This window comes from Phyllobates terribilis, unplaced genomic scaffold (genome assembly GCF_046119375.1).
Source record: "Phyllobates terribilis strain yellow unplaced genomic scaffold, ASM4611937v1 Scaffold_4__5_contigs__length_816908805, whole genome shotgun sequence".
In the NCBI taxonomy this organism is placed as follows: Eukaryota; Metazoa; Chordata; class Amphibia; order Anura; family Dendrobatidae; genus Phyllobates; species Phyllobates terribilis.
The window spans coordinates 735284108-735296652 of record NW_027362764.1 but is presented as its reverse complement, the minus strand read 5'-3'; positions in this window follow the sequence as shown (position 1 = coordinate 735296652).

Below are 12545 nucleotides of genomic sequence, written 5' to 3'. Positions count from 1 at the left end.
CCTCAGAGCCAACCTCTTCCTGCCCTGACCGAAAAGTCAAGTTGTCGCTCCAATCAGGTATTTGAGTCTCATCATCGTCTTCATCATTGTCTCCACCAACAGGAGTTACAGTTTGGGAACAAGGGTCTACATTATGCTCAGAACCTTCTTCATCTGGTCCTGGATCCAACTTATAAAGATTCTGGGCATCGGATCAGATCATTTCCTCATCTGGATTAACAGAAGCTCTGGAGCAGACCTCCGTTTCCCAGGCTATAGTATGAGTAAACAGCTGGGCAGACTCAGCCATCTGTGTTACCCCATACTCAGACGGGCAACTGGAGACTTGGGAGCTGTGAGGAAGCAAGTGCGATTGGGGTGACACCTCTGAGGACTGGAGTATTTGTGATGTTGAAATTGAGGTGATGGAGAGCCCACTTGAAGGAGCACTTGATATCCTTGAAGCACCTGCTGTTTTTGTGCCTCATCTAGAATTTGTAGCGATGGGCGTGTCCGTAAGAATGGGATCGTATCACATTGTCCACGAAAAGAAGTCGACATCTTAGTTTGGCTGGAAGATGGTCTTTCTTCTGCAGATGTTACTCCCCCCCCACCGTGGGGGGCCTCGACCCACCGGCGGACAGGCACCAGTATTGGGATAGGGGGGCTGGCCGTCAGGGTCCACCGCGGCTCTGGCACAAACCCGGCGACACAGAGGTGGCACAGGCAGGAACGGACTGGCCGTGTCGGCTTCTCACTTTTTGGATTTTAGAAGGGCATTACATGCCTATATCTGTGTCTCCCCCTCCTTTTACTCCTCCACCTCTTTTCTTTTCGCATGACTATATGTACTTGTCACTTTTCCATGTGTTAGTTGTGTCTTCTGAGCAGTTTGTCAGCTTTTGGACACCTTTGAAGGTGTTTTCTATGTGTTTCTAAGTGTTTTTGTTTGCCTGCCATTGGTTTTAACGGTGTTCGAAGGTGTTCGACGAACAGTTCGACGAACAGTTCGGCGAACACACGGGTGTTCGACGAACCGAACCGAACTCGAACACTACGGGGGTGGCTTAACACTACTTGAGTCTTCATTCAATTTTGTCATTCAGCTATACATTTGTTTTATTGATCAGCAGCATGCCTATAATGGGTGCAAAGGTAGCAGTTGGGATAATGTGATTAAAACTTGACTTGTAATTAACTAATATGGTCTAACAAATAAAGATTAAAATAACTCAGGTGGTATTGCTGTGTAGCATTTCTTTGAAGCCTGATGAAGCCAATCATGGCGAAACATGTCAGGGAGGCTATGAGTGAATTTTAATAAGCTCTAGTGGTCTTGCAACTGACATCTATATTAGTCCTTAGAAAGGCTATCCTAGCTAGTGGACTGCAGCCAATAATCTAGGTAGGAGATATATTAGCTTTAGGAGAGTGATATCCCATAGAGGAGTCCCAAAGAAAATGCTACACAGCAATACCACCTGAGTTATTTAAATCTTTATTTGTTACACCATATTAATTAATTACAATAAAAGTCAATTTTTAATCACATTATCCCTTGGGTCTATTTACCCTTTGGGTAATTTGTTAGTATGATTTCTCATCCGTAAAGGGTTTTCTTAAACGCTCAGTTTTCTAAGGTAGCAGCTACACTCTGATGTTGCTCTCTGAGGTTGTGCTGACACTTTTCTGCCACATAAGAAGCTACTTATCATAAATTTGCACATGGTAGGTGGGCATCCAAGCTGCAGATTTTTCATTGGAACCTAAAGTTACACTTTTTACAAATTAAAAATAATGACTCTCAAAGGCCGAATAAAGAAAAAAATGAGGTCCTTAGAGTGAAAAGTACCATAAAGTGTGAAGATTAACATACATTGTAGTCTTAATTGTGACCCTCAGTATACCTACTGCCAGGGGAGTAACTATAATAGGTGTAGGGGTTGCAAACGCACCCGGCCCTGGTGTTGTTAAATATGAAAATATTGTTGTCCTGTCCTCCTCTTCGCCTTTGTATTTGAGCCGCAGGTTGTATGGCGCACTCTCTCACAGGGAGTTTGATTCTCTCCACTCAGTTATTATAGCTATGCCTTTTTGCAGCTTTGTTTTCTATAGGTATCAATTTACTTGGGTGTTGTGATTTCAGTGCTCAAAGGGCCAGTTTATATGTTGCTACCTAGTGCTTGATTGCCTAGTTTACATGAGTCTATAGTACTAGCCACACTGGTATTTACTAGTGTTGAGCATTCCGATACTGAAATATCGGGTATCGGCCGATATTCGCGGTATCGGAATTCCGATACTTAATTCCGAAACTTTTACAATATCGAATTACGGAATCGGAAGTTCCCATAATGCCTGCGCTCTGCAGTGTCTCTGAAGGATGACAAGCTGGATGGCAGCGCTCAGCTGCGATCCAGCCTGTCATCAGAATGCCATCCCAGCGTGGGAGAATTCTCTTGATTGTTTAAAAGCCGGCGGGCGGTAAAAAGCCGCTGGCTTTTAAACAATCACACAGCCCCATACTGCTTCCCCGCAGCCTCCCACCCCGATCCTCCGCTCCTCCCATCCTGATCGTAAGTTAGGACCTGGCGGGGAGCACAGCACCAAGGAGCGGGGAGCACAGCACCAAGGAGCGGGGAGCGAAGGACTCGGGCGGGGAAGCCGGCGGTGAAAAGACTTCACCGCCGGCTTTCCCGTTCTGTGCTGCGCTTTCCCGGCGGTTATTTCAAATGAACAGCTGAGGTATCAGGTGATGCCGATCAGCTGTTCATTTGAAGTAGCCGCGGTGCCCTCAGAGGGTTCATGTGAGTTCATGCTTGACTGCATTGCATGAACTCACATGAACTTTCCCACGGCCGCACAGGTCAGCCACACCTCCCAGACCATCAGCCCATCATGATTAGTGTGTGCGCGGTGTCTGTGCGATGTCTGCGGGTGTGTGCGGGGTGTCTGTGCGATGTCTGTGGGTGTGTGCGCGGTGTCTGTGCGATGTCTGTGAGTGTGTGCGGTGTCTGTGCGATGTCTGCGGGTGTGTGCGTTCAGGCAGACATAGGCCGATGTGACACTACTACTCCCATCGGCCTATGTCTGTCCCCCGTCCACTCGTGCCAGCAGGATCAGCTCGATGGGAGCAGTAGTTCCCATCAGCCTGATCCGGCTATTTACACTGCCCCATGTGCTATTTTTGCCCCTATACATGTTTTTTTGGTCCCCAATAAATTTTAAATACATGTCATTGGTGGCCAGTGGTTACCTACAATAAATTAGTTTATACATTACCTGTCCCCGCTGATTGCCACCTAAAATAAAGTAAAAAATAAAAAACTACACCTATACTCACCTAGACACCTAATTCCCTGAAGCCATCGATCTCCTGTAATAAAATATAAAATAATAAACCACAACCTTATCCTTACCCCTCCGTAGTAGTCCACGAGTGTCCCATGAAGATCTCCAGTTTAGAGCAGCCACATAGAATGTGACCGCTCTGAACCGCTGCCGCCGCTAGAGTGATGGGGCCATAAAGCAGCCCCGTCATTGCATAAGCGGGTTCGCCGGAGTTCAGGCAGCGCTGCTCCGGTTAGCTCATTTACGGCCCTGCTGTACCGTGAGAAATTCCCACGGTACAGCAGTGCCGTAAAGGAGGTCTCCGGAGCTGCGCTGCCTGAATGCACTCCGGTGACCTCAGTCAGTGGCTCCCGCTGCCGGGAGCGGACGTGTTCCCGGCAGTGTGAGCTTACAGCAACCATGCACAGCTGTCACCATCTCCAGATGTGACAGCTGTGCATGGGAGATCAGCGCAGGAACGTGGACAGGTAACTATTTTTTTTTTAGTAAACTATGAATTAAATAAAATGGTGTGTTTTATTTCAAATAAATAATTTTTTTCTGGGTGTAGTGTGTGTTTTCTTTTTAACACTTTGTAGGTTAGTAATGGGGGTGTCTTAAAGACGCCCATCATTACTAACCTGGGCATCATGGCAGCTGGCGCTGACATGAACCCCACCACTATTACCCCCTGCCACCACACCAGGGCAGCGTGGAAGAGCGAGGCTAAGCACCAGAATTGGCGCATCCTAACGATGATATTGCTTTATTATTTTTCTTTCATTGCAGGAGATCGTTGGCTTCAGCTGCAATGGGCGTGATGGTAACTATGGTTTAATTTAGAACAATAAAGAATTGTGTGTTTATTTCAATTAAAGGATTTTATTCTGGGTGTTTGTGTTTTTTTTTAACTTTGACTATGGGGTTAATAATGGGGGTGTCTTATAGATTGATATCAGCTGGCATTATAAGCTGACATCAACCCCAGCCCTATTACCCCACTGCCACCGCTACAGGGCAGTGGGAAGAGCGAGGCTAAGTGCCAGAATTGGCGCATCCTATGGATGCGCCATTTCTGGGGCGGCTGACTGCTGGTGTTTCTAGCCTGGGAGGGGGCCAATATTCATGGCACCCTTCCTGGGCTATTAATATCAGCCCCCAGCTGTCTGCCTAGCCTTTGCTAGCTATTAAAATAGGGGGGACCCCACATAATTTTTTTGGGGGTCCCCCATTTTAATAGCTAGTAAAGGCTAGGTATTCAGCTGGGGGCTGATATTAGTAGCCTGGGAAGCTCCATGGGTATTAACCCTTCCCAGGCTTCAAACATCTGCCCCTGCCGTCTGCTTAACCTCCGCTAGAGACTAAAATTACGGGGAACCCCACGCCAATTTTTTTTTTAATAAATCCTTTATTTTAACACTAAATGACAAGTACAGTAATCAACACTGTCACTGTACTTCATATATATGTGACTGACATGTTTCTATCTATCTAATCTATGTGTGATTCTCTATTCTTTCTATTCTAAATTGTCGGGTACCACTGCTGAATTGCCGGCTGGCTTTTTTAAAGAGACGGTGCATGAAAACACTAATATTTTTTTTAATAAATCCTTTACACTAAATGACAAGTACAGTAAGCAACACTGTCACTGTACTTCATATATATGTGACTGACATGTTTCTATCTATCTAATCTATGTGTGAAGCTCTAATCTTTCTGTTATAAATTATCGGGTACCGGTGTATGCTGCTGCTGAATTGCCGGCTTTTCATGTTTCACTGTGAGCACTGTTCCCATCGATTTGGGCAACCACCTCACCCAATACATTCTACATTATTGTTACTTGTTTTCCTTCATGTAGAATTAACCTACAAGGAAAGAAAGGGTTTATTTTCATTCCGATATTTGTGTCCCATTGACTTGCATTTGTTTCCGGTATCGGAATCGGCGATATCCGATACTTTTTGGGTATCGGCCCGATCCAATCCGATACGATATTTCCTGATATCGGAAGGTATCGCTCAACACTAGCATTTACATATCTATTTTATCATATTCATTACTGGCAATACATTTTGCTTGTTGCAATCCATTGGTTGACGGATTATTCTACTACACCTAGCTGATATATATATATATATATTGTCTTTATACCTGGTGTTGACCATCTAGATATGAATATTTCTATACCCATATCATGGCAATAGGCTCCTATCATGTATATTTAGAGATGTACCGTATTTTTCGGACTATAAGACGCACCGGATCATAAGACGCACCCCAAATTTTTAGGTGGAAAAAAGGAAAAAAAATATTTTTAGAAGATGGGGGTCTGTCTTATAGTCTGAATAGGTATCTTACCTGGGGTGCGGTGGATCGGGGGTCACAGGAGGCAGGGTCCCTAAGGAAGCCGGCAGAGGTGGAGGAATATTGCGGACCCGGGGTGCTCCAGCAGCGAGGAGTTCTGGTGGTGGTGGAGAAGGATTGTAGGAAGCAGGGCCCTCTGTTCCCTCCCTCAGGAACTCGGCGGCGGTGGCAGAAGAGGTGAGATGCTGCGGGGCCGGTGTCTGGCTGTTGGTGGTTAGGCAGAGCGGCTTGCGTTGCTTTTCCAGTGCCCACGGCCATGTTCCTGAAACTGTGGGCCTCGGGGAAATGGCTGCCGAGCTCCCAGTCTGCGCATGCACCAGCTCTGGCGGCCATTTCCCTGTAGATCATGGTTTCAGGAAGATGGCCGCAGCCACCGGAAAAGCAGCGCACACCGCTCTGACTCACAGCCTACAGCCAGACACCGGCCCCGCAGCATCTCAACTTCTCTGCTGCTGCCGCTGCTGGTTACTTGAGGGAGGGAATGGAGGGTCCTGCTTCCTACGATTCCGCTCCACCACCACCGCAACTTCCCGGTACGTTCGGACCATAAGATTTCCTCCCAAATTTGGGGGGAAAAAGTGCGTCTTATGGTGCGAAAAATACGGTATGTGCATGTGTTTTATTAAGAGGCTCTGGCAATTATTTTGAGATCTAGTAAAAGCAGGACATAGCCCTATTGTTGGTATCTGTATGTGTCTTTGACTTTTAATTGTTTTTAAACCACTGTGTGTAGTTCTGCGTTGATTAATAAAGTATTTAAATATTTATATCATCTTTTTTGATGATCCCTGTTGTAATACATGTCTTCTTTTCTTCCTTGTTATGCGCTATTTATCTAGACATGTTTCAGGTTGATCCCATATAATTGAAGGTGCCCTTCATTTTGTTTGTCCAACGTAGTTGCACATTATGACACTTCCCGGAGAAGTATGGCGTAAGTAACATCTGTATAATAAGGGCATTTTTTTCGTTGTTCACAAAAAACCTTTTGAAATATCTAAACATTAATAGATTTCGATTACCTCCTACTTTTAGCTTTAGACTTCTGTTCATATGTTCACGTCATGCTCTGATCTTAATATAATTTTTTCAACACATTGAAATTAGGATTTCAACATATTTCTCAAACGTTTTTTTTTTCTCTTTCATTAGAATAGATCATCATCCTGTGTAATTTTAGCAATATCAAGTAATTTGCCACAAGGCTGCATGTTTAATAAGGAAATTATAAAAGCGTGTTGAGAGTGTAAAAGGTTTCAATATATTTTCTAGCAATTATATTTTATTTCCCATGAGTATTCAGTATGTGGCATTCACATAGTGATCCAAAAAGGTTATACCTGCAACCTCCTTACAATTCTTTGAGAATCGAGAATCCAATAAAAACTACATATATTAGTGTGAGCATAAAAGAAAATCACTTTAAAAATTAGAAATACATACTTAATTTGAGAAAAGGCAAGAATTTTTACCCACACCTGTAAACCATATGTAGAGACCTGAGAAAACAGATGTTTGAGATATTTTTAAGTCTGTTATTTCTGCAGTGATAAATAGATAGATATATGGAGAGATAGATAGATATATAGATAGATAGATATGAGACAGATGATAGATAGATCGATGATTGAAAGATATGAGATATATAGATAGATGATAGATTTATATGAGATAGATTGATATGTGATAGATGGATGATAGATAATAGATAGATTGATAGACAGTTTGAAAGAGAATGGAACAGCACCAAAGTAGTGGAGCAATGGGTACAGGACCTCCCAGACAGCTATCCCGTTGTCATGTATATACGAGGGGCGTTCATTAAAGATTTCCCCTGACCCATTTCCTGTGGACTGAGAGCAATGAAACTTGGCACAGTTATTAGTCCTTCTCTACATAGGTGCCACCTAGGGACACACACTTCTCCCATCTCTTTAAGCAACTGTAAACACCTCGCTTATCGAAGTCGACTGGTTGCTCCAAAAGTCACGTTGTGACTTCGGAAATCAGAGTCTCATCCTCTGGAAAATGCTTGCCCTTCAAAAATAACTTCATTTTTGGAAAGAGGTGGAAGTCCGATGGTGCGAGGTCGAGCAAATAAGGGGGATGCGGTAGAATTTCAAAGCCACAGGAACATGCTTCCATTTGGGCAACATGTGAGTTGTGAACTGGTGCATTGTCTTGCAGAAGGCAGATACCTTTGGTGAGCATGCCACGTCCCTTGGTTTTGATGGCCTCCCGCAATTTCCGCAGCAGTGAAGCATAGTATGCCCCAGTGATCATGGTACCCTTTGCTAGGAAATTCTTCAATACTACTCTGTGCTGATCCCAAAATACTGTGAGCATGACCTTGCCTGCTGAGGGTTGGGCATGTGCCTTCTTTGGAGGCAGTGAGTCATGATGCTTCCATTGCATCAACTGGACTTTAGTCTCAGGATCATAGTGATGGACCCAGCTTTCATCCTGTGTGATCAGTCTGTTGAAAAAGTCTTCCTGGTTTCCATGGCACATTGTCAATAGAGCCTGAGAGCATTCGACTCGTTCCTGCTTCTGGAAAGGTGTAAGCAGCTGGGAAACCCAGCAAGCGGATACCTTATGCGTGTGAAGATGGTCTTGGATGAATTTTTCCACGGACCTCACACTAATCTTGACATTTTGGGCTAGGTGGCAAATGATTACGTGGTAATTTTCCAAAATAGCTACCTCCACTTGCTGGATGGTTTGTTCATCAATAACAGAGTGGAGCTGTTTGCACCGAAGTACGACCACATTTCAATTGACGATGCCAGCTCTTCACTACATCATATGATGGGGAATCATCACCATAAACCTCTTTCATCTCATCAAACTTCTCCTTTGGTGTGCGGCCTTTCAAGTAAAGGACCTTGATGACTGTTCTGTATTCCACTGGGTCCATTATCAAACCTCACACCACTTCAGCACCTGTAAAATCAATACCGTTATCAGTTCTGAGTTGCAAATTGGCACGTAACCTAGAGAGACTTATATAATTACACATGTGAAATTTCAGCGCCTCATCTCTAATGAACGCCCCTCGTATTTCAAAAGAAAAGTGGACAGCACTCCAAAAGTGAAAATACAGAGCTTTAATAGCCCATCTGATGGGGCAACGTTTTGGCTGTGAACATTGTCGCTTGAAAAAGGCTGCTCACAGCCGAAATATTGCCACACTAGATGGGCTAATAAAGTCCTCTTTTTTTCACTATTTGGAGAGCAGCCTGCTTTTCTTTTGAAATAGATAGATAAATATGGATAGATAGATGATAGATAGATAGATGATAGATAGATAGATAGATGATAGATAGATAGATGATAGATAGATGATAGATAGATAGAAAGATAGATAGATAGATAGATAGATAGATAGATAAATAGATAGATAGATATGAAAGAGACAGACAGGCTGGTGTTCATTTTTTAAATACAAATGAACCCTAGAAGAGGCACACTTTTAATTGGAAGCCATTCAGGTGAGTAAAAAATTGGTACTTTGAGGAATTTAAGGTTTAGCACACATTCTGGCTTCTTTCATATGTCTCTTTACTCCTTGTTTCCATATGTATATCTTTGTGCTTTTGCTGCCTTCAGTCTGAATCTGCAATATGTACATAAAAACAAGGAAAATCATTGCATGAACAGGTGCGTCCAAACTATCAGTCCAGACTGATATTGTTGGTGACAGATAATAGATACATAATAGATGATTGACACATAGATATTTGGTAGACAGATAAACAAACAGATTTGAAGCAACACCAAAATTAGCAGCGATATCGGGTACCCGGCCTCCAAGAAACCTGCTCTCCCAGTTTTGAATATAGCAAAGAAAAAAAGGAGAGAAGCTCTGGAGAGAGACAGAAGTACATAGCTGGTTGACACTTGGTTTTTATACCTTAAGAAAGGTGACGATTTGGAGCAGAAACGTGTTGTTGTTAATGAAAACCAATTTGGAATCCCAAGGCTCTTCATTCCCCCTAAACGTGCCAGTTTCCATTTTTGCAAAGAAAAAAATGACAACACTCCAGTAATAATATTGTACAAAAGTGGACTTTTATTAGCCCATATGCTGACATTTCAGTCCTAACGTAGAACCTTTCTCATCAACGCTTCAACTAGAGCTGCTGGTAGATGTAATTCAGTGTACGAGAAAAATAAAATGCATTCATACTTACCTGGTGTCTCAAAAAGTCGTTCTTGCTGTCAAAGGGTAAGAACAGTACAGAACATATAATACTTCACTATGCTGCAGAGGGCGCTCCTCAGCAGCCAATTAATGCATTTGCTTCAGTAATATAGGTGTGATAGCAGGATTTTCTAGCCAATGGCATATACAGATGACCATTAGTGTCTGCGGTATTGTATGTGGTTTCAAATTACAATGACCCAGGAAAGACCATTGTATTATATGTTGGAAATAATGTACCATTGTAACCTGAAAAAAAAATGGAGCAAGATTTTTTTGTAATAATTAAGCAACCGCTCCCCGATAATTCATAAAGCAATCTCTCTGGGTCTTTAGAAATGCAGCTGCATACGTACAGAGACAGAAAAGGTTGTTCTTAGGAGGACCGGAAAAGTTTCTTTAAAAGCAGACTTCTCAAAAGATAAAACAATATTAACCCTAAATCTTTCAACCCTATAGTACAGAAATAAAATAAAATATGTATTTTATACTTATTTTTTCTTGAATTTCCCTCCAGGATGGAGCAGATATCTCAGAAGAAGCTTCTCTTGTGTTCTTTGCACCCCTGTTGTGTAACGCACTTCTTGTGAGTTTCTAAGAGAAGTGTGTGTGGTTGTAGCTGGAAGAGCGACACATTTCTTATCTTACTACTTGTCCTTTCTATAGACCTATTCAGCCATAGCCAACTTTTAGAGTTTAATAAAACAGCAATAATCCCTATAATATTGTTTTTTATATGTTTATAAGTATTGGAATTTGGATCAGTATGTGAAATTTTAGAAAAGATTAGTATTGCCTTAAAGTTGTTTTTCAACTAAAAATTGTTTGAAAAATATTATCACATATATATTCATTTTGTTTCAGAATTTTCCATTTTGGGTGGAATGCAATATCATTCAATTGGATTGTATGGCTAAAAAGACCAATTATAATTATCAAACACAGCATTTGGGAATTTAGAGCTATTAGAAAGTAGAGATGAGCGAACCTCTCAAGGTTCTATTAATTTCAGATCAGCGAACTTTCCAATGTTCTCCGAAAAATTCGTTGAACGGTTTGTTGAACATATCTGAATACCACTGCAACCAATGGGAGGCAAAACCAAACACATACACAACGCCTTCAAAGGGACCCAAAAGCTTCCAAAACAGCTCAAATTAGGGGCAGACACCAGGAAAAGTGGCATCAATTGACCCACAGTACAAATAGTATAATTATTATTATTATTTATTATTCTAGTGACATTTATTCCATGGCACTTTTTATGTGAAAAGGGGTCACCGACTGGTACAGGAGAAGCAGTGACCCTGCTCGCGAGGGATCACAAACAATATACAAGGGATGCGTGAGGATACAGTAGGTGAGAGTACAGCTGGTCATGCAGCGGTATGGTGGAGCGAGGGTTACTGCAGGTTATATGCTTGTCGGAAGAGGTGGGTCTTCAGGTTTCTTTTGAAGATTTCCACATTAAGTGAGAGTCTGATGTGTTGGGGTAGAGAGTTCCAGAGTAGGGGAGATGCATGGGACAAATCTTGCATGCGATTGTGGAAAGAGGAGATAAGAGGGAATTAGAGAAGGAGATCTTGTGAGGATCGGAGGTTGTGTGCAGGTAAGTACCGGGAGACTAGGTCACAGATGTATGGAGGAGACATGTTTTGGATGGCTTTGTATGCCAAAGATAGGATTTTTAACTGGAGTCTCTGGGCAACAGGGAGCTAGTGCAGAGATTGACAGAGGAGAGAAGCCAGTGAATAGCCTGGTGACAGATGGATTAGTGGGCCAGCAGGGTTTAGGATAGATTGGAGGGGTGCGAAAGTGGTAGAAGGGAGGCCACAGAGCAGGAGGTTGCAGTAGTTGAGGCAGAAGATGATGAAGGCGTGCACTGGTCTTTTTTCACATTCATCGTTAATGAATGTGTGGATCCCAGAGAAATTATGAAGTTGGAGTCGGCAGCAAGTGGAAAGGGCTTGGATCTCAGGTTTGAAGGAGAGATCAGAGTCAAGCTTGAGGGACTGGGGAGAGTGGGCAGCCATTGACTTTGATGGATAGGTCAGTTGGGGGGATTGAATGAGATGGTAGAAAGATGATGAATTTGGTTTTATCCATGTTAAGTTTTAGAAATCAAGCAGAGAAGAAATAGCGGACACACAATGTGGGATTCTGGTTAGTAAGGAGGTGATATCTCTAAGAAAGATGTGCCTGCGCTACACCAGTTTGTCGCAGACAACAGGGCCTCCACCTGCGCCCTCAACCTATGCCTTAATGAGACACCCGTTCCAACAGTGCAGAGAAAATCCCCCCCACCTTCGTACTGTGAAGCCAGGGCTCACCGCAATCAGGCAGTGTTTAAATTAATATGCCTTGGAGATCGCAGTCATACAGATCAAGAGTTGTGGACAGCGATCCATGCCGAGTTTGAGCAATGTCTGTCTCCCCTGAACCTGGAGCCAGGGAAGACCGTGTGCAATAGTGGTGCAAACCTTGTGGCAGCCCTATGCCGGGGCAACCTCACACACATGCCTTGCATGGCTCGCATCCTCAGCTTGATGGTACAGCAATTTCTCCGCCACTATTCCGGCTTGGATACGCTGCTGCAGAAACCACGGTTGCTGTGTGTTCACTTCCGCCATTCGCAACCCGCGGGTCATCGATTTCCATCGCT